Source organism: Sarcophilus harrisii, chromosome 2 (genome assembly GCF_902635505.1).
Source record: "Sarcophilus harrisii chromosome 2, mSarHar1.11, whole genome shotgun sequence".
Lineage (NCBI taxonomy): Eukaryota > Metazoa > Chordata > Mammalia > Dasyuromorphia > Dasyuridae > Sarcophilus > Sarcophilus harrisii.
Window position 1 is genome coordinate 559228689 of NC_045427.1, and position 22117 is coordinate 559250805.

General features: G+C 40.2%; 1 protein-coding gene across 1 annotated transcript in view; it reads right to left on the minus strand.

The window, feature by feature from the left end:
- Positions 1 to 2068, minus strand: part of NT5C2 (5'-nucleotidase, cytosolic II) — a 111699-nt gene extending 109631 nt beyond the window's left edge. The window contains exon 1 of the mRNA XM_031955772.1: positions 1970 to 2068. The gene's annotated coding sequence lies outside the window, so the exon portion shown is untranslated. The remainder of the gene's footprint in view (positions 1 to 1969) is intronic.
- Positions 2069 to 22117: the final 20049 nt, after the last annotated feature.

A 22117-nucleotide genomic window follows, 5' to 3' on the forward strand; every position in this document is an offset into this window, starting at 1 on the left:
AAAAACTCCAACCACTGTTGTAAAATTAGTAAATTTCTGACTGCCTTCTAATGTCTTTGGATTACTTTTAAAAGCCCATCAGAATAAACTTGCATTTAACGTCATTTTTAATATTTTATAATAAATATGTTTCCACATTTTCACAGAAACACAAAAGCTTATGAACTGCAATTCAATTGCTCTTCTCAAATGGATTTTTGATCTCATTTTGATTGTTCCTTCCCAACAGAGTGGATCAAGACCCATTAGTGCTTACCTATCCCATCTATGACCACCAGGTGTTCCATGAGGCCATTGTCATTTTTCCAACATTTTGAGCCTAACATAAAGCTAAATGTACCTCTTTCTATCAAACAATTCCCTAATTTAAAAAAAAAGTCAACAATATGACCTAGGTTATGTCAGCAGTTGTAAGAAAATGAGAGTACTATCCATTCAAGCAAAATGCTCTCAAGCACACAAGAAAGCTATCTGAAAATATTCTGCACAGAAAAATATGGTACCAAAACCTGTCGTCTAGATCTTCAAAGCTGTGGCCTAACAGAAAAGACACAAAACTATGAGTAGCCACTGCATTAAAAATATGAACATATTAATTGCAACTATTTGGACATCAAGTGTCCATCTTTCTTTACCCTTGTAGGTTATGTCTGTGCAGTTTTAACTGCAACTTGGTAGCTATAAAAGTTCCCTCTATGAAAATGGGGAAGAAGAGTTCATTTAAAAGTGAATGGTGGAAGGAACAAAATGGTATGCGAGTTATCAAGCTGGCAGTTTCTGGCAATTTCTTAAACTGTTGTCAAACAACCTTGCAACACGCTCCTGAGGCCTCTCAGTTTCCTTAGTCACCCAGTATGAGAGAGTGCAAACTGAATCAAAAATATTTGCAAAGGGTCAAGGACTGCTGTCCGAGAAGCAAGCAAGAAGTTCCAGAGAAGCAGAGTATCCCTGTTCCTACGAAAGATATGCAAAGATGCTTTGCACCAATAAGAATATGCAAATATTTTTTGAATGAATATATATCCTTTCAGCAACCAGGAAGAGGGCTGTTAAAGGGGAGCTGAGGGAGCTTGTTTAAGGCACAGATAGATGGGAAGGGTGAGACGGCCAGAAAAATAAGCAAAGGGGCTGGAGGGGAGATGAAACGAAGGCTTCCGTCAGCAGAAGCCGCCAAAGGCCACGGTTCCGGAGCACGGAGGTGTCGGAGATGAGGGCTTCAAACCAGACAAGTGCGTGGCGAGGACAAATCGCAGCCAACAGCGACGCGAGAGCGGCTCCTCCCCTTCCTCCCCTCGGAGGCAGGGAGGGCTGGGGGGAGTCTCAAACAATTCTAGGAGCAATTCTTGGCTTAGCAAGAGCCCGCAGGGGCCTTTTCGGTGGTTCACAGCGTGGCTTTCCCCTTGACATTCACTTGGGGGCTCTCAGATTTTAGGGCCAGTTCTCTCCAGGGTCCCCGGGAGGGGGAAGCGGGAGGAGACGGCTTCGGAGAGATGTGGAAGCTAGGCACTCTGACGCAGGGGCTAACCTCAGATAATGGGAGGGCGCAGGTTTGGAGGCTAGCCCCTCGGGGATTCCGAGGCTAACCCCGGGAGGGGGGAAAAGAGGTGGTAAAGGCAGCTTTTCCATGAAAAGCTTGGGAAGAGAGGTAGTAAAAAGAGGCTCACCCTGAGAGGCTGCCAAAAGGGGGGGGAGGACTTGGGGGAATTCGAAGGGGTTCGCCCGCAAGGGGGGGGAGGGCGGTGTAAAGGACCGAGAAGACGGAACCACGGAAGGGGAAGGGGGCGGGGCAGGGGGGTCTCCCCAACCGTCGTTAGCAGGTCCCCGGGGTGGGGGCAGTGGAAGGGAGAGGACGCGGCCCCTACCCCGCCGCGTGCCGGGCTCGGCCCGGTGGGGCTCCGCTCGCCCGCTCGCGCCCCCCCCCCCCCGGCACCGCCCTGCCCCGTCGGGCCCGCGCGCCGCACTCACTCACCGGCCCCTCCGAACAGCAGAAAACCCAACACGCAACTGCCGCAGCGCCGCCCCCGCTGCCCTCCGGCCCCCCTTCCTGCTCGCTCGCTCCCGGCCCCTCCCCTCCCGCCGCAGAGGCTCCGCCCCGCGATGACTCCGGGGTGGGCCAGCGAGCCGCTGGAGGTTCGGCACTCCGGCTCGGGCATAGAATTCCTCCCCACCCCCACCCCAAAGTCTCCCTCCCCTCCCGCCGAGCCCTCCAATCCCGCGTCCTCGGAGCCGCGTCGTCTCTTCCTCCCCCTCACTCCCGGGAGAGGCGGGGGAGGGGCAGAGGGCCTTGACTCAGGCTCCCCAGCTGGGCCCTCCTCCCTGTCACTGTGATCCGCCCCTCCAGCTGTCAGAGACCCTGGGGACCCTCCCCACGGCCCGCCCGGGCTTTCCCTGCGCTCCCTCCGTCCGAGGACCGGGGAGCTCGGCTGGCGTTGAGCAGCATCTTCAGCAGAACAGCATTATCTGTTCTCATTATCCAGATTCTTTGACTGTTTTTTATTTCTTTGGGTGAGGGAGTCTACCACCCTCCTGCATCCGGAACCATTGTCCCATGTGGGCTAGCTTAACGTCATTTGAAAGCCCTTCACACGCACACGCACACGCACACGCGTACTTTAAAGATGAGGGAAGGCAGAAAGAGACTGGTCAGCATTTCCAACTCCGCTCGACAAATATTTATATTTCTAAAACACTCCTAGGTATTAGAGCTCGTATTACAAAGAAGGGGGAGGGGAATGGAAACTGATGCTGCCTTTGACCAGCTTACCTTCTTTTCTTACCGGGCCCTACTTGACCCTCTGACGCTTGTGACTCTGGGCAAGCCACCTAACCTCCGCCTGCCTCAGGTTCCTCGTCTGTAAAGTAGGAATAATAAAGACACCTACCTCTCGGGGTACTTGGGGGGGTTAAATGAGACAATATTGGTAACAACGTCTAGCACAGTGCCGGGCACATAGTAGGTCCTATAGAAATGCTAGTTATTATGGGGGAAAGGAAATACGTGTGAATGACACGGAGACAGGTCAGTAAGCCCAGGTTACATAAGCAAACTCTACAAGGTAATATGAGAAAGAGAAGAATATTAACCGTGGGGGAGGGAGATGGCAGGAAAGGCTTAGAATCAGAGGATGGTACCCGAGATACTGGAGGGTTCCCAAAATCCCGAGATCTCCACCCTCATTGGCTGAATGAGCTGTCACTCGGTAGCAAGGCAACCTGCCCCGGGCAGCAACCTCTTAAGGCTTCGGCTGGCTAGCGTGACGTCACGTGACGTCACACCGGGGGGCGGCCTCCTCGGCTATTTTTAAGGGCTTCCTAGGTATTCCTGGCGACTTGGGTCAGGGGAGGGCTTGGGTGGTCCCGAGTCTTTTTGCTGCTTTTTTATGCGTCTGTGGAGCTTCGAGTCTGGGGGCTTAAAGTAAAAGATTTGAAAGAGATTAGGTCATTTAAATGCTGGGTGAGGGGACGTATACGCCGGAAGGCTTTTTTTTTTTTTTTTTTTAAGACTGGAGGTCTGCCACTTCCTTCACCGCTCGCTTTTATAAATGCCTTTGGGATAAACGCTCCTTTCTTCTTTGTGCACTTGCCCTCAACCTGGAAGGAAAACCTCCGGACGACCTAAAAAGGCACCTGCGAGCACTCCGTCCCTATCCACCTCTTCTCTGGCAGTCTCTAAGTTCCCCAAGACTTCCAGTGCCCCGCCCCCTCTCTTAAGGTCATTTGCGCCCCAATGCTACCGACGGAGGCAGTAAACGGCGGGGCTTGCGTTGCTTTCTCGCTCCCGCTCGTCCTCGCCCGCTGCTCGGCGCCTAGTCTCAGGCAGATCCCGTCATCTTTGTCTCCAAGTTATTCTCCTCAGTCTAACAGACATTCTTATGCGGCAACTTTTCCTGCAAAGCCTTGTTGGGCGTTGAAGAGAAGAAAATGTTCTCTGTTCTCAGCATACAATCCAGGGACGGGTGGGGGTGAAGCGTAAGACTGAAGCAGGGGCGCGCAGGGAAAGAAAGACAGTTAATGGAGGAGCAGCGATGAACTGAACCAGCTCCGCCCAGAGAAAGAACGCTGGGAGATGACTGAAAACCATTACATTGAATTCCCAATCCCTATATTTATGCCCACCTGCATTTTTGATTTCCTTCACAAGCTAATTGTACAATAATTCAGAGTCTGATTCTTTTTGTACAGCAAAATAACGTTTTGGTCATGTATACTTATTGTGTATCTAATTTATATTTTAATGTATTTAACATCTACTGGTCATCCTGCCATCTGGGGGAGGGGGTGGGGGGGTAAGAGGTGAAGAATTGGAACAAGAGGTTTGGCAATTGTCAATGCTGTAAAGTTACCCATGTATATATCCTGTAAATAAAAGGCTATTAAATTAAAAAAAAAAAAAAAATAAGACAGTTAATGGAGGCAGCGGAGAGCGTGGGCCAGGGGTCAAAAAGATTCTTCTTCCTGAGCTCAAACCCTGCCTCAGATCCCAAACTAGCTGTGTGATCCTGGGCAAGTCACTTAACCCTGTTTGCCTTGGCTTCCTCTTCTATAAAATTAGATAAAATGAGTAGGAAATGGCAAACCACTCCAGTACCCCTACTAAAAAAGAATGGAGTTCCGAAGTCCCCCTGAAAAGCCGACTTAACAATACCACAAGTAAATTTGTGATACAAGACAAAGAACAAACGGGAAAGAACATTGTAGAAAGCTATGAGAAGAGACATCATTTTTGGCTGGGGGAAGATTTCATGCTAGCATCTAGAATCATGCTACTGATCATCTGGATTCTTTGATTTTTTTTTTTTTTTTTGATGAGGTAAACTCTTTACTTTTAATAACTTGGTTACAAAACTCTACTTTCCAACCAATGTTCCTCTAATCAACCCCATTGATCAAGCAGTCACTGTGTAGAGCCCTGTCCCAAGAGAGAGTATGAGAAAAAAATATAGACATTGCCCCTGAAAACAGTCCAGTCACCTCATGGGGTGGGAGCATGAGAAGAAAAATAATGCACAAAATTCTTTTTTTTTTTTTTAATTTATTTAATAGCCTTTTATTTACAGGATATATGCATGGGTAACTTTACAGCATTAACAATTGCCAAACCTCTTGTTCCAATTTTTCTTTTTTTTTTTTTTTTTTTCAACTTCCTTTTTTTTTTTTTTTTTTTTTTTTTATTTAATAGCCTTTAATTTACAGGATATATACATGGGTAACTTTACAGCATTAACAATTGCCAAACCTCTTGTTCCAATTTTTCACCTCTTACTCCCCCCACCCCCTCCCCCAGATGGCAAGATGACCAGTAGATGTTAAATATATTAAAATATAAATTAGATACACAATAAGTATACATGACCAAACCGTTATTTTGCTGTACAAAAAGAATCAGACTCTGAAATATTGTACAATTAGCTTGTAATACACAAAATTCACTGATTCAACAGACATTTTAGTGTTCACCAGAAATACACCCTAAATTGGAGTCATAGAAATGAGTATTCGGTAAGACAACCAGTATCACTTATAAATGAGAGAATATCAAAAGGCACATTTTGAATCACAAGCCTTTAGGTCTGTGATTTTCCTTTTAGGGAAAGAGAAGTGCATTTAAAGTCAGAACTGCGATTAGGATCATTAGTGTGTGATCTTGGATAAGTCACTTAGCCTATGTTTCAGTTTCTTCATGTCATTTGCCACTAACTACTATAAAGGGTTGTAAAGGTGAAATGTAAGGAAAGGCAACGTGGATCATGGACAGAGAGTTGGTTTCACAGCCGAGAAGACTTCAGTTAAAGTCCTACATCTGACACATACTGGACTGTGACCCTAATCAAGTTGACCTTTGTGTGCCCCCCAGACAACTCTCTAAGACTACAAATGCTAGAAAAGGTCCAGATGTGCTTTGGGAGAAGAAGCTCCTTTCTAAGAGTTCAAAGGTCTGGCTTAAAAACAAATTAGGTGATTTCAGAGAAGCTTGGGAAGTTTCGTATGAATTGATGCAGAGTGAAGTTAACAGGACCAGGAGAACAATTTCTACAATGACAACAATATTATTATTTAAAAAAAAAAAAAAAGAAAAGAATTAGAGAGGTATAGGACTCAGCACAAAATAAAACAGATTTTTAGGGTTAGGTTTTTTGTTTTTGTTTTTGACATAGTGTCCAAATTTGTTTTGCTTCTATAACACAGACTACATGGTCCTCACTGAAGTTCAGGTTAGATTTCACCATACCTTCAGTTACTTCAGTACCCTTAAGGGGATTGAGAGATGTCTGTGCTTTCTGCAAATAACTACAGCCCCCACCGATTGTTTCCCCCCAAAGTGTAGGGATAGATGTTCTCCTGAACCCCAATTCCATTACCCAATAACAGTAAATTAGCCTTTAAATAAATCTTTATTTCAAAAAGTATAATTATATAAACTTACCCTTCCCTCCCCACTTGTGGTAGACACAATATTCTTCTCCCTCCTGCACCTCAATCGCTGGGGAGGGGAAGGGAATTAAAAAATCATGACCTTGGAACTATGTCAAAAAATCCAAGGTGGGCTCAAATCCTAGATAACCTGGCTTCTCTGGGATCCCATGATGGCCTGGTTAACTGTACCATCTTATTGGCAATCCTGGCGCCAAGTTTGCTATGGTACAAACTCCTGGTTCTGTGAGGATCACCTCTGGCACCTGAAATTGAGAACAAAAAATCACAGAAATAAAGCCTACCAAATCCTCAGAGCTAGAATTAAAGAGAGGAAAAAAAAGAAGGCAAGTCCTTTCCTTCTCCCTGGTTCATTGAATCTCCTGGGCAAAAAGAGCACACTGGAAAGGGTCAAACAGCTCAATCTCAACAATTTTAAAGATGAAAGCAGCCAAAGGACAGCCACCCATATGTTAGCAGGCAAACTTGGCATTCTCACTGGCATCTCTGTGTTAGAACTGGATATTACCAGAAAAGCTTAAATTAATCTATGCATGTTTATAATGGGGTTTTGTTTCTCTTTGGGTTGCTATGGTGGGGAGGAGGGGAGAGTTGGAGTGAAAAAGAGAAAAGGCAGAATTTTATACACACACATTTTATATATATACATTATATAATTTTAAAGATAAGATTAAATGGTATGCAAAATGTAAAACATTTTAGAAATGTGAACTATTATTATAATAAATGTGAATCATTGTTAATTAAAAAGCATTTACTGAAGCATAGTACAAATTAAACTAAGCTGATAGCCTCCTCCTAGGCATATAATTCAAGACAGGAAACACCAAATGCCAAGTTATTGAGAAATTGGGCCAAGGAATGAAAACAGGATAACTACCAATAGCAGGCCATAGAGATGAGATAAATAAAAGAAAATCTGAAGAGAAGATAGGGTGAAAGGAATATCTTTTGATTAGTTTGGAAGCTTTCACAAAAACAAAGGGATTTCACAAAATCAATAAAAGGAAGTTTAAAAATCTAAAAAAAGAAAAATGTAAATAACTGAAAAATAGATCATCTAGCATACTTCCTCATCCTATAAGGCAGAGCATAAGTAGTAAGCATCAGAGACTAAATTTGAACCCAGGCCTTCTGACTACTCAGTCAGTAGTGCTCTTTCCTCAGTACTAGAATATTGTACATACTATCACAGTAACTGATGTTTTTGGTGTATTATTTTGCTGTTTTCATAAGGTAGATTTTAATCCACAAGTGGGATCTGAAATGACTAAGAAAAGCATCAGTAAGGCATATTTAAAAATCATGTTTATCATAACAGATTTAGGAAAATTATTGCTCTGGAGGATATGTTGGCAGAGCTCAAACTCTGATTGGAAAGTTTTTAAGTGTTAATAATTAGACTTATCAAAGTCAAATGGAACAGTTTCATGGCAGAGGAACAAACTTCAGAAGCTGAAGTCAGCAAGATCTGAGATCAAATCCAAACTCAGACATTTACTAGTGTGACCCTGAGCAAGTTATTTCACTGCTATCATTTTCCTTATCTGGAAAAATGAGAATAATAATATCTACTTTCCAGATTGTTGTAAGGATGGCAATCCTCACATGATGGTTCATAATATTTTAAAGCATTTTGCAAACCTTAAAGTGTAATATAAATGTTATCATCATCATCATCATTACTATCAGAACCAGCCTAAATGTGAAAAGTTCACCCATCATGGGAATATTTGTGGGGAAATAGGAGGGTAGGCCCAATAACTCACAAAATAGCATATTCTAATTTCACAGAAGTTTTGTGATCTTTGTAATGAAAAGAAGAATCATCCAAACAATAAAATCACAGATATGTTGATGTTTTTAAGTAAAAAAAAAACTTATTTATTTAAAACTTAAGGCTGTTATCAAAGTTAGGCTTGTAAAAATATAATTTTAAAAGCCAAATCAAACATAGGTAAATTAATCTCTCAACTATAATTAGAACTGAAGTGTCCTGACTAAACAGATTTAGATTTAGTCCCTTTTTCTGGTAGTACAGACAAGGACAGTCTTCATAGAGGGAGTAACATTTGAGATTGACTTTGAAAAATGTCAGAGTAGAAAGAAAGCTAGAAAGGGAGAGCAATTTAGAGAGAAGTTATGGGAGTAGGAAAATATGGGATTGGTCTGGGATATGTTGAATCTTCTTGGATCCAGTTTGGTAGAATGTGTATGTGGGTGATAGTTATACAGCTATTATGTAGAGGCCTTGAATGATGAATTTGCCCTTTGAGCTAGTATCATTATTTAGTAACAATTTAGTATTATTGTTATTTTAGTGACAACTAAAGTGTGAGATTTCTCATCCTACACACAGCAAATACACTGTCCAGGCTTCTTGGCCTGCCCATTCTAGTGGCCCCTGCCAGAAAATTAAGCCGTGACCATTTACAGATACACAGAAGAGTAGGTCGGGTGCCTTGGAATGGGTGGAGTAAGGTGGGGCAGTGTTTCTAGTCTAATTAGGGAAACTCCCAGTAGGTGGAATATGACCTAATTAAGAACTCCTGGGAAAGGAAAATATTGACACCTTATCTCAGCTGACCTTTCTGTGGTATCTCCTGTACCCCCCGCTCCCATATCTCAACTTTGTTACTTAATAGCATAGATTTAGGCTGGAAAGGACCGTAAACTATCAATTCCCTGTTTCTACAAATGAAAAAACTAAGGCTTATGAGTGAAAATGGCTTGCTAGGCCTCCATCTAAGGGTATGCAGAAGCCCACTCCTACCAGCTGGGACAGATTGTTAAACTTTCAGTGTTATCTTTTTATACCTCAGAAAGCAAAAGTTACCGACAGGGTCTGACTTATTATTGTATTGATTGTTTATTCTTAAGAAAGTGGAGGAAAAGTAACACATTAAATATAAAAATGTATCACGGATATCGTTCTCTCCTATCCACTCACACAGACGATTGTTAAGCATTAACTCTCCGGTCCAAAAGCATCGCGCATCTGGTTCCTGCTACAACTCTTCTTTCTAAATCTGTAAAATTGAGAATTGCACCAAAAGACCTTTAAAATCCCTTCTAGCCGTAGATCTAGTTGTAACAATCAAATGAGATGAGCTGTATGACATTTTGCAAAAAGTTCCAGATAAATATTATTATTGTTGTGATCACCACCACCTAAACTTCCTCCAGACGGCTCAAGCTCTGTTCACTCCCTGCATGCCAGGAGAACTGCCATTGTCTCTGCATTAGAAGGGGAGGGGAATCGGGAAGGGAGAAGGAGGAGATGACCGAGGCTGAGCTATCAGCGCAGGGAACCTTGCCAACAAAACCCCCAGCCATCTTTCACGGTTGAAGTCGTTTGCCCGCGATCCCTGAGCCCCAGCTGTGCCGGGAGCAGTCGTACTCCGGGCGAGGGGGAAAGGGGTGGGGAAGGAGGGGAAGGAGGGGAGCAGGTGGGCTTTTCCTGCTCCCTGGTTTTCCAATGGCTCTGAGCAGCCAGGGCAGGTGGGCAGGAGTCTGGGGGCCAAGAGGAGGAGGGAAAGGGCGTTAGTCCTCATGACCACGGAGCTGCGCCCAGGACATCTTTGTGGATGGGGTACTCGCAGAATTTCCCCGGCATCGGGTAATTTACAGGATTGTGGCCAGGGAGTGTTTGCAGGATCGGTCCAGAACGTGTCAGGCGCCCGGGTCTTTTGAGCTAACCCCTTTCCGGCCCCCAGCCCCCGGCGGGTCCCCCAGCCAGGCTCGGGGGCAGCCTCTGTGACACTTGTCCGGCCGTAATCTGGTCCCTGAAGGCCTGCCCCTGTGACCTGGAGAGCCCGGTATTCAGAGTCATCCCCCTGGTGACGGGCGGAGTGATTCAGGCTAAGGTCTTATCTAAGCGCCGTACGCGCTCTCCAGCCCGGGTCTGCGGCGGCCGGGAGGCGGGAGGCGAGAGGTGCTGCTGCCGGGCCAGACTGGGGACCGCGCATCCCCCGCCCAGCCCGTCCTTCAGGTCCCCCGGAGATGAGGAGCAGGAGGACCGAACCGGAGCTCACCTCAGGCCCCACGGTTACGGGGAAGAGGGAGAAAGAGGAAATGTCAGCAGCTAGCTGTAGGAGAGAAGCAGGGGGTGCTGGGCTGGCCGGTGGCAGGACGTCTCGGTACCCTTTGTATAGTCTTAAACCCGACAAAATGCAGCCATCCACCCCTAAGCAGCCCGTTGTACGCCACAGATTCTCCATAAATGAGATGCTGACCGGTTTATAGAAGCTTTGAAGTTTGCAAAGCTCTTTAAATACTAGTTAGCTCATTATCTCAATACCCCTTTCAGTAGTATAATCCTTTACTATATTACCAAGTAATTCCTACTTGGGATAAAGTAAAACACTAGATGTATCAACTTATACAACACACTTTATATAGATTTTAACTTAAAAAAAAAACTTTACAAATATAACATCCTTCTTTTGCTGCAACTGCCTGTTAATCGAGTATATAAGATTTTTATATCATCTTTAATTCACCCTGAAAGCAAATTTTAATCATATCAGTTAAGATTACCAGAGGCAGTTCATTTGTCCGCTTCTCACCTTGATTATATTGTCCAAAGGTGTTCAGTGGTGCTTAACTTAGGGTTGCCAAGCTCCAACTCTTGGCTACCTTTCTTGACCCTTCATAATATAACATGATAAAAGACTGACATTTCTGTAGTTCTGGAACAATCCTGCTTCTCAGAAATGGACTTGTTTATCAGAATTCATTATTCTTTCAGTATAGATTAACATTTCAAGCCCCTTCACTGGATAATTTTTAAATCCTCCAAATATTTTGGGTGTCTGACAAAGGTGATGGAGTGTGTAAAAATATTGGGATACCGAGGTGTGAGTTGTAGTATTATCTTTGAAAGAATTCAGACTCAAACCATCTCCAAATCAAACAAGAGCATTTGGGGGCATTTACTTGGGAATAAGGAGTGACATACAATGTGATTCTCCTTCTTAAGGGAGAGGGCTACTCCAGCAGAGTGAAGTGAGAGATTTTATTGAGAAGGGAAAGAAAAATAGGAGAATTGGGCAAAGTAGGGAAATTGGACAATCTCAGATATGTTTGGGCAACCTCATGTGATGGACATGCAAAAAATTCCTGTGATTAGATATATCTTGGATAGGATATGCCTGGAACTTTTTTATTCTAGTGGGTTGGGGCAAGGTAGACATTCATGGGAAAAGGGAAAAGGTCCTTTTATAGAGTTAGGGTATTGAGGCTGAGGGCAAGCTAAGATTCCATCAAGTGCCCAAAACTTACAGACACCTACACTTCTGACAAAGATTTTGATATAGTAAGATTAAAAAAAAAGTGAGTTTCATCAGTAAAAATTACCTTTATTCAATATTCCTCACTCACATTATTGTATTGTCTTAACATGATAAGCATTTTTTTAATAGCAGTGGTTTAGCAGCCATATTTGTTGTTGCTGTGTTTGTTTTGTTTTGTTTTGGTTTTTTGGTTTGTTTCTTTAAGTGACTTGCCCAAGGTCAGAAAGCTTGGAAGTGGTTAAGTGTGGAACACATTTGAACTCAGGTCCTCCTGATTTCAGGGCTGGTGCTCTATCCACTGTGTCACTTAGCTGCCCTGTTGTTGTTGTTGTTGTTTTTTAAAGTAGTCTTCTCTGTTCTCCCAACATCAAGAAAACTATATTATTTCGTAAATGTTTCAGTTAATACTTTGGTAGGTGCTGGGTCTTTCTGAAGGTCTTGACTTGTTCCCTATTCTGTATCAATAGTTTGTCAATTCTTGACAGTATTTTAAATTTTCAACCCTGTCACCCTTTGCATTTTGGGAAAACTACACTTGTTTCATTGTGGACTTGAATAATCCTTAAAACATTTGATATCCCCACACCAATGCTATTGCTTTAACTCTATTAGTAATTGAAGTAGACTCTTTAACAGCTATTTTTTTTTTTTTTATTTAATAGCCTTTAATTTACAGGATATATACATGGTTAACTTTACAGCATTAACAATTGCCAAACCTCTTGTTCCAATTTTTCACCTCTTACCCCCCCCCACCCCCTCCCCTAAATGGCAGGATGACCAGTAGATGTTAAATATATTAAAATATAACTTAGATACACAATAAGTATACATGACCAAAACATTATTTTGCTGTACAAAAAGAATCAGACTCTGAATTATTGTACAATTAGCTTGTGAAGGAAATCAAAGATGCAGGTGTGCATAAATATAGGGACTGGGAATTCAATGTAATGGTTTTTAGTCATCTCCCAGAGGTTCTTTTTCTGGGTATAGCTAGTTCAGTTCATGACTGCTCCATTAGAAATGATTTGGTTGATCTCGTTGCTGAGGATGGCCTGATCCATCAGAACTGGTCATCATCTAGTATTGTTGTTGAAGTATATAATGATCTCCTGGTCCTGCTCATTTCACTCAGCATCAGTTCGTGTAAGTCTCTCCAGGCCTTTCTGAAATCATCCTGTTGGTCATTTCTTACAGAACAGTAATATTCCATAATTTTCATATACCACAATTTATTCAGCCATTCTCCAACTGATGGACATCCATTCAGTTTCCAGTTTCTAGCCAATACAAAAAGGGCTGCCACAAACATTCGTGCACATACAGGTCCCTTTCCCTTCTTTATAATCTCTTTGGGATATAATCCCAGTAGTAACACTGCTGGATCAAAGGGTATGCACATTTTGATATTTAACAGCTATTTTTACATGTTTCCTTAGTATATCATTTGTTCTTAAATTAGAATTAAAAACACAAAAGGGGAGCAATGAAAATGTTTATAGCTTGAAATCCAGTACCCAACTTTCAGAGAAGTAATTGAATTGGCAGGGAAACCAGCTCAATCCAGTTTCATCTGATCAAGGTTAGAGGTTCTAAGTCAATCTGGTATCAATAGAAACATACAAACATGACCCAATGATGTCACAAAATGAAATATTAAAATGATTTTTTATCTCAAGTGCTTTGCCCATAATTTTATTTTTACAAATTAAAATTTTTACAATTTATTACAAATAAAGACATAGAGTTCATGATTAAATAGCTAATAAATATCAGAGATAACACTGAATCTGGATCTTAATGACTTCAATTCTAGCCCTCTCTGCCATATTATATCATGAACTAGTGCTGGGGAGACTTACAGAAAATAGTCCATTTGCCTGAATTGTTACTAAAAATCTATCTGGTACTTAGAACTCAGGGAAGGAGTATTCTATTCAAACTCAGAAACAAAGGACAGTAGAATATTAGGGTAAAACAATCACCCTAATTTGGGCTGTCTCATCATTTGCCTGTCTAACCTTGAGAGACTTCAGGATTGGGCACACAGAGTCTAGGATGGTTTGTTGTCTTCTGGATCTGTACCCTGACTTGAGGTGGATTGGGTTCAGTCTTAGCCTCTAATTAAAAGGTTACCTTTTCTCACATTCTTTGGCATCTTATATTCCCCACCCTAGCTAAAATTTTACTTAATGACTCACATCTTTGTTGTTGTTTAGTTACATCTGACTATGACCTCATTTGGAGTTTTCTGAATAAAGATACTTGAGAGGTTTGCCATTTCCTTCTGTAGCTCACTTTACAGATGAAAAAACTGAGGCAAAAAGGATAAAGTGACTTTCCCAGGATCACAGAACTAGTGAATATCAGGCCAGATTTGAGCTCAGGAAAATGAGTTCCTTCTGGTTACACTCAGTATTTAAGGGAAGAATGTTTTGTAATTCTTAAGGAAATGTATTTGTCAAGCATTTGGTCTACTGACTGGATGTCAATGGGGGGCATACTGGTGGGGGCTCAAGAACTATATTAGTATTAGTGTAGCTACCCACAAGACTTACTCCTAGAACAGGAGGTAGCATTTGCCCCTTTGGGGTATCCCCAACTCCAAGTAAGAGTTCAAGGTAGAGGGGAGTTCAAGGAAGGGACTACACAAGACACTGGTAGTTAGCTACCATTCACAATCCTAATCACAAATGTTCTGTGGTTCCCTGTTATTACTAGGATAAAATACAAATTCTTTAGTTTGGTACTTAAGACTTTCTACAATGTGAATCCAATTTATCTTCATAGGCTCTTTCATTGTATTCTACTTCATGTAATGTGTGTTCTAGTTAAACTATACTAAATATTATTCTTGGAACTGGCCATTTCCAGCCTCTGTGCTTTTTACCTATGGTGTATCATGCCTACCAGGAATGTACTCCACCCTAATTTTTGCCTTTCAGATTAATTTTATCTTCCAGGACAAGGTCAGGTGCCAACTATTTCTTGAAACCTTCTATATTCCTCCTAACATCTAATGCTCACTCTTTTCTCAGATATTTCTAGAACACCGATCTCTCCTTTTCTTTTCCTCTCATCTTGTTGTTTAAGGATCTGTCAGTATCCCTTGTATATAGTGTCTTATAGATGTTTGCTGACTTGAATTAAAAGGATCTTAAGTTATGAAATCTAGCCTTCTAATCTTATAGGCGTTCCAATGTCTTAACTTTTAATGGCAGGAAGTCCTTCCCTCTCTAACCCAAATTCCTAAATGAAATGTGAGCTCCTGTGTACTTCTTGTGCCTTGTCTAGAGATGGAGAACATGCATCTAGAATCAGATCTATGTGGAGCAGCAATTGTGCAACATCTTATATTCTAATCCCCAATCAGCCTGGAAGGTACTAGTTATTGTATTGTATTTTTGTCCTGCATGGGAAACAGTCATGGTATGATGAAAAAATTATTGCCTTTGTAGTCATAAAGGACCCAAATTTGGAGGCTGAGAATGGATGTTAGATGAGTCACTTTATTCAACCTCTCAGCCTAAGTTTCTTCACCCATGAAACAAAGAGGTTGTACCAAAGCTGCTCTAATTTTCCTCCCAACTCTAGATTTATGATCTGAATGCAACACCTGCTAAAGGTTCTGAGTTTTAAGTCATTACAGAACTTTTGAGTTCAAACCACATCTCTCAGCTCTACATCCTTGAGCATGAGGAATAGGAAAGTAAACATATCCTGTAACTAAACCTATGAAACACCTGCAAACCTGGTGTGCTTACTGGCAACAGAAAATCTAGTTCATTTCCCACTTATTCCAAGGGTCTAGGTTGGGTGGCAGTGGTTTTTCTAGCCATTTTATTAATTTAACTATTAACACAGGTGTTTCCTAATTGTTTCACAATCCGTTTCTGGCCAACTCTAAAGATTAGGGAGATAAATATTAACAGAATCTGCCCCCAAGGCTAGAGCTCCTCCCCTAAATAAATACTTCTGCTCCTAAATTTGGTTTTACAATACTCAGCTTCTAGCTTCCGCACTAGGTGCCCCAAGGGAAAAGAGCAGTATCTAGGGCCTCCCTGAATATGGCAGTGAACCCAATTAGAATGAGAGAAAGTCAGCATAGTGTGGAAGAAGAAAGCTCTGGATTGAATCAAGATGCTTGTCTCACTTCTCTTCACTAAGCAAATAACTTTGGCCAAATCATTTTAATCTCTCTGAGCCTATTTTCTTAACCATCAAATGGTTTGGAATACATAATTTCTAAAGTCCCTTTCAGATGTAACATTCTATATAATTCGCTAAGTAAATTGAATCTTTTTATGTCAATGTCAATGTTTGTTGTTCATTGTCAAGTTTTTAAATCAAAAAAAATTTTTAATTACAATTCTATAAATTAAATCATCAGGGCAAGATGCTAGGTACTTCCAGGACATATTACCAGATATGTCTTTTGTGATGGTAGAGTGCCCATATTCATTTATATCAAATACAGTGCAGCAATCTTCAGCCTTTCTGTCATTGAGAAGATAACATTCTATGTATTAGAACATTTACTACTCCCTTAATCAATAACATTTATTATGGGGATACAAATGCAAAAGTAAGGAAGTATCTACCTTCTAGTACCTTACTATTTACTAGAGGTTATGGCCCATATGTATAAATAAAGGCTAAATACAAAATAAACGTACAGGGATTTAAGGATGGGAAGCAGTACTAATCTAGAGAATTGGGAAATACCTCTTGAGGGAAGTGGCACTTAGCCTTAAAGAACACTTGTTCTAAGAGTCAGAGGAGAGAAGAGAGAGCATTCCAGGAATGTAGGACAGTCTTCACAAAAGCACAGTGGATCAATGACAAAAGGTTATGTAAATAGTAAGTAGGCCAGTTTGGCTGGAATGTAAAGTTTGTGAAGAGGAGCAAGGTATAATCAGCCTAGAAAGATGAGATAAGAGTCAGATTTTTTTCCCTCTGTAGGATTACATTTAGTTTTGCTGAATAGATTATTTTTGGTTATAATCCTAGTGCCTTTGTCCTCCAGATTATCATATTCCAAGATCTCTATTCTTTTAAAGTAGTAGCTGCTAAATCTTGTGTAATCTTGATTTTTGAATTATTTCTTTCTGGCTGCTTTTAATATTTTCTTCTTCACTTGGGAGCTCTGGAACTTACCTATATTTCTCAGAGTTTTCATTTAGGGATTTTTTAAGGAGTTGATTGAGGGATCCTTTCAATTTCTGCTTTGCCAGATGGTTCTAGAATATCAGGGAAGTTTTTTCTTAATAATTTCTTGAAATTATTCAAGAAATGAAAAAGAGCCTGGCTAGACTCTTTTTTATTATTATTATCACTTTCAGTGAATCTAATAATTCTTAAATTTCTATCATCATGACTAAAAACCATTACATTGAATTCCCAATCCCTATAGTTATGCACACCTGCATTTTTTATTTCCTTCACAAGCTAATTGTACAATATTTCAGAGTCTGATTCTTTTTGTACAGCAAAATAACGTTTTGGTCATGTATACTTATTGTGTATCTAATTTATATTTTAATATATTTAATATCTACTGATCATCCTGCCATCTAGGGGAGGGGGTGGGGGGGTAAGAGGTAAAAAATTGGAACAAGAGGTTTGGCAATTGTTAATGCTGTAAAGTTACCCATGCATATATCCTGTAAATAAAAGGCTATTAAATAAAAAAAAAAAAATTTCTATCATTAATCTTTTTTTGCAGGTCAGTTGTTTTTCCTGAAATAGTTCACATTTTCTTCTTCTTCTTCTTTTTTTTTTTTTTTTTTTTTACAGTCTTTTGATTTTGTTTTATTGTTTGTTCATGTCTTATAAAGTTATTGGCTTCCACTTGACCAATTCTGATTTTTAAGAGTTTTCTTCAGTATTTTTGTACCTCCTTTACCAAGCTGTTACTTCTCTTTTCATATTCTTCTTACATTGCTATTATTTCTTTCCCCAAATTTCCTCTACTGTTCTTATTTTATTTTTTAAAAGATTTTTTGCTCTTTTTTGTTCTTTTTTTCCCTTTCTCTCTTGTGGGAATTCTTATTTGACTTGTATCTGATCTTCATTTTTCTCTGAGGTTTTACTTATAGATGTTTCAAATAATTGTCTTCTAAGTTTGTGTCTCAAGTATTCTTAGGTTCTTTTAAAATTATTTTTCCAGCCTTTTTCTTAGGACTTTATGTTAGAGTTGGACTCTGCTTATCTCTGGAAATGATAGGAGTGATCTAGTCTTCTGAGTTTTATGTCCTGCTTCTTTTTCAATTACGTCTGTGATCCTCCAAGTTTTTGGTTCTTCTAAGATGGTGTGATTTGGGGAGAGTTCTGGTCACTGTCCTATTCTACTACCTGGTCCTTGCTCAGGTATAGCCTCTCCTCCCTCATAATTATAATCATTTCTCTCTTCTCTAAACTGGGAAATGGACAATAGTCAAATGTCAATCCTGTGTCCAGTGCTAGCACAAGGGTCCCCTATATTCTTCTGTTGACAAAACGTTCAATCCCCTTACCCTGGGTGATGAGCACTCTCAGTGCCACAGCCACAGCTGCCATCAATTATAGCTGTCTACAAAGCCCACACCTCCTACCCCAGTGTCTGAAGACTTCTCTTTCTGTTTTCTGAAGTTGGCCTTTTTGGGGGCTGGAAAAATGACCCATTGTGACTTTTTGTTGGTTTTCTCTCTCAAAATTCATTTTGAAGTGCTTTTTTATAAAGTTGTTTAGAAGGCCATGTTGGGGGGAAATGCTCACTATGTTTTTCCATCTTGGCTTCATCTAATATTTGAACCTAAACGCAATGGGGAATCAATGAAAACGCTTCTTAAAATAGTCAGTACTTTAGAAATATCCATTTGTCAGCTGTGAGGAGTATGGATTGAAGATGGGAGAGAATAGATATAAAGGAGACCAGTTAGGAGGCTATAGATTGTCATTGTTTAATTTCAGAGTTCCTAGAAACAATATTTTTGCCCTTGAAAGAGGTGACCAAGAATAAGGAAACTGGCCCAAATTCTGATTATTTTACCAGTAGACATGTGCTAGGCTATTTGGACAGTGTTAGGCTAAGATGAAATGGGAAATGTCTTATTGGCTATTCTGCAAACTGATTTGTATTTTTGAAATTATTTTTATTTCATTAAATATTTCCTAATTGCAGGTACAAAATTCTTAACAACCTTTTTCCCCCCTAAATTTTGAGTTTCATATTCTTTCTCTCCCTCTTGCCCCTTCCTTCTTCTCAAGGAGACAGTTTTTTATTTTTATAAGTCATGTAAAACATATTTCTATATTAGCCATGTTGCAAAAGAAATAAACAAAATAAAATTCAAAAAGTTAAAAGTGTTCTTTAATTTGTTATGCCACAGTCTCCTTGAATTGTTCTACCTCAGTTTCCTTAACTGTTCTGACTCAATCCCTTTAGTTGTAAACCCACCCCCTCTGGTTCATTAAGACTGAGGACCATTTGCTCTAAGGTTATAAATTGTCAATGTGAGACTCAAGATGAGGGGGAGATCACACTTCCTGGCTCCTAACTCCTGCCCTCAAGAATTTATGGCACTACCCTTCTAAATATTCCAAAAGATAAGACTATCTGGGAAACCTCATTGATATCTTTACTTCTGTTTATTCAGACATCCTGACTCTGGCTTCCAATTTCCCCCCATTCTGCTAGAACCAAATTTATGGTCCTGAAACTTCCCAGTCTCAATGTTCTGACTTCACCCCTGCCTTGGTCTACCCCTGTAGCTGAGCCATGTGGCTACATATGTCATTGAGAACTCACATTCACCACTGGATACTTTGAGAGGAGAGTCCTGTCCAGTCAATTATACTCTCCAATTAATAAAATATTAAAAACTCTCTAAGCTCTATCTTGCCTCAGTTTCTCCGGCATTACAAATCTATATTCAGAATTTATCAATTTTTTTCTCTGGAGGTAGTTAGAATTTTTTATTATGGATCTTTTGAAATCATCTTGGATCATTGTTATGATCAGAATAGCTAAGTATTTCACAGGTGATCCTCAAACAAAATTTTTGTTATTATGTACAATTTTTCTTTTGGTTCTGCTCACTATATTTTGCATCAATTCATGAAAGCCTTCCTAGGTATTTTTGAAATCCTACTGTTCATCCTTTCTTATGTAGTATCCCATAACAATCACATGCTCAAATTTGTTCAGTCCTTCCCCAAATGATGGGCATCCTTTCCTCTCTCCCCTTTTACCCCAACTTCCAATTCTTTGCCACCATAAAAAGAGCTGCTATAAATATTTATGTACAAATAGGCCCTTTTTCTTTTTAAAGAGCTCTTTGGGACAGAGATCTAGTAGTGGTATTTCTGGGTCAAAGGGCATGCACAGTTTCATAGTCCTTTGGGCATAATTCCAAATTGGTCTCCAGAATGGTGGAACTAGATTATGATTCTACCAACAATGCATTAATGTCCTATTTTTTCCACATCCCTTCCAATATTTATCATTTTCCTTTTTGGTCATGTTAGCCAATCTGAGTGTGAAGAAACATCTCAGTTATTTTATTGAGTGTTTCTCTAATCCGTAGTTATTTAGAGCATTTTTCATATAACTATTGCTAGTTTTGATTTCTTCTTCTGAATATGGCTTGTTCATATCTTTGACCATTTATCAACTGGGGAATGGTTCTTATTTTTATAAGTTTGGCTCAATTCTCTATATATTGGAGAAATGAAGCTTTTATCAGAGAAAGTTACTGTAAAATTTTCTACCAGTTTCCTGTTTTATTTCTCATTTTGTCTTATTGCTTTTGTTTGTTCAAAAGCTTTTTAATTTTATGTGTTAAAATTATCTGTTTTATTTCCCATAATTCCTTCTCTTTCTTCTTTGGATGTAAATCCTTCCTTTGTGTATCTGATGGGTACATTTTACCATGCACCCCTAATTTACTTGTGATATTACTCTTCATGTCTAAATCATTTATCCATTTTGACTCTGTTCTTAAATTATGACCTAGATGTGGGTCTAGGCAATGGAGTTGCCAAGCAGCATCTGGCCTTTCATCCAGTGCTAGCACAGGGGTACCTGTAATCTCTTTCTGACTAGTTGCCAGGTCCCCTTACTGTCTCTGACTTGCAAACTCTCTCTCCATTCTCCCCATCTTTCCTTGTAAAAAGAAAAATGAGTAAGCAAAAACACCAAACACAGAAGGACCAATTCCATGTGAATAGGACTTTTTAATGCCTTTAGGTGACTAGGAAACTACAACAAGGGAGGCAGGGGTTAATTAAGCAGGTATTTATAGAAAAACTCTTTCTAGAATCCTCAAGCATCTTGTCTACTCCCCTCTCAAGTTCTATGTATGAATGTAAAGTTGCTATTGTTCTCAACCTCCTTGAGACCCCTCTGGAACATGTGACACTTTTGACCCCTGCCTTTCTTTGTCTTTTCTTCTTCCTTGGCTTCAATGACTCCTACTTTTATCAGCACTATTTTTCTGTTTTCTATCTTGTCCCCTTTTCCCTCCCTACCCCACATTCACTCACAGATATTCCTCAAAGTTCAGACTCATATTTTACTGAGAAGAGTGTGGTGATATTGGGAACTAATACAAATATATATGACCTAAGACCATTTCCCAGGGAATAAGTGGCCAAGGGATAAAAACAAGCCGTTCTCAATTGAAGATTCAGCTATTAACAACCATATGAAGAGTTGGCCTGCACCACTAAAAATAAGAGAAATAAAAATCTGTTCCAATTTCCACTTGGCAAATTGACACAGAGACAAACTCACTAATGTATTGTTGGTGGAAGTATGGATTAGTCCAACCAATCGGGGAAACAATTGGAAATTATGCCAACAAAAAAGTGAATAAATCATCTATTCCCTTTGACTCAGATATTCTACTGCTAGCCACATATCCCAAGGAAATTAAAGACAGAAACAAAGCTCAAATTAATAAACATAGCAATAAGAATTGTAAACAAAATAGGTACCCAATGACTGGGGAAAATAGGTTAATACTGTGCTATAACAAAGATTCTAGAGGAAACTTTGCATAGGTGTTAGACATGGCCTCCAAGTCAGGTAGAGCTGGGTTCAGATCTACCTCTGACGTAAACTGGCTCTGTGACCCTGGGAACATCACTTAACTTATTTTAGTTTTCTAGACCAGGACTTCATAAACTTTTTCCACTTGGGACATCTTTTCATTCAAAAAATTTTTACACAGTACCAGTTATGTAGGTATACAAAAATGGATATACAAATCAATCATTTTCTGATAATCATAATTTCAAGACCTTTACATTTAGTTACACAACTGCATATCCTGCAGTTTAAGTAGCTTTGCTCTAAACAGCTCTCTATGACAATAGGTAGTGGAGAAAGCGCCAATCTATATTGG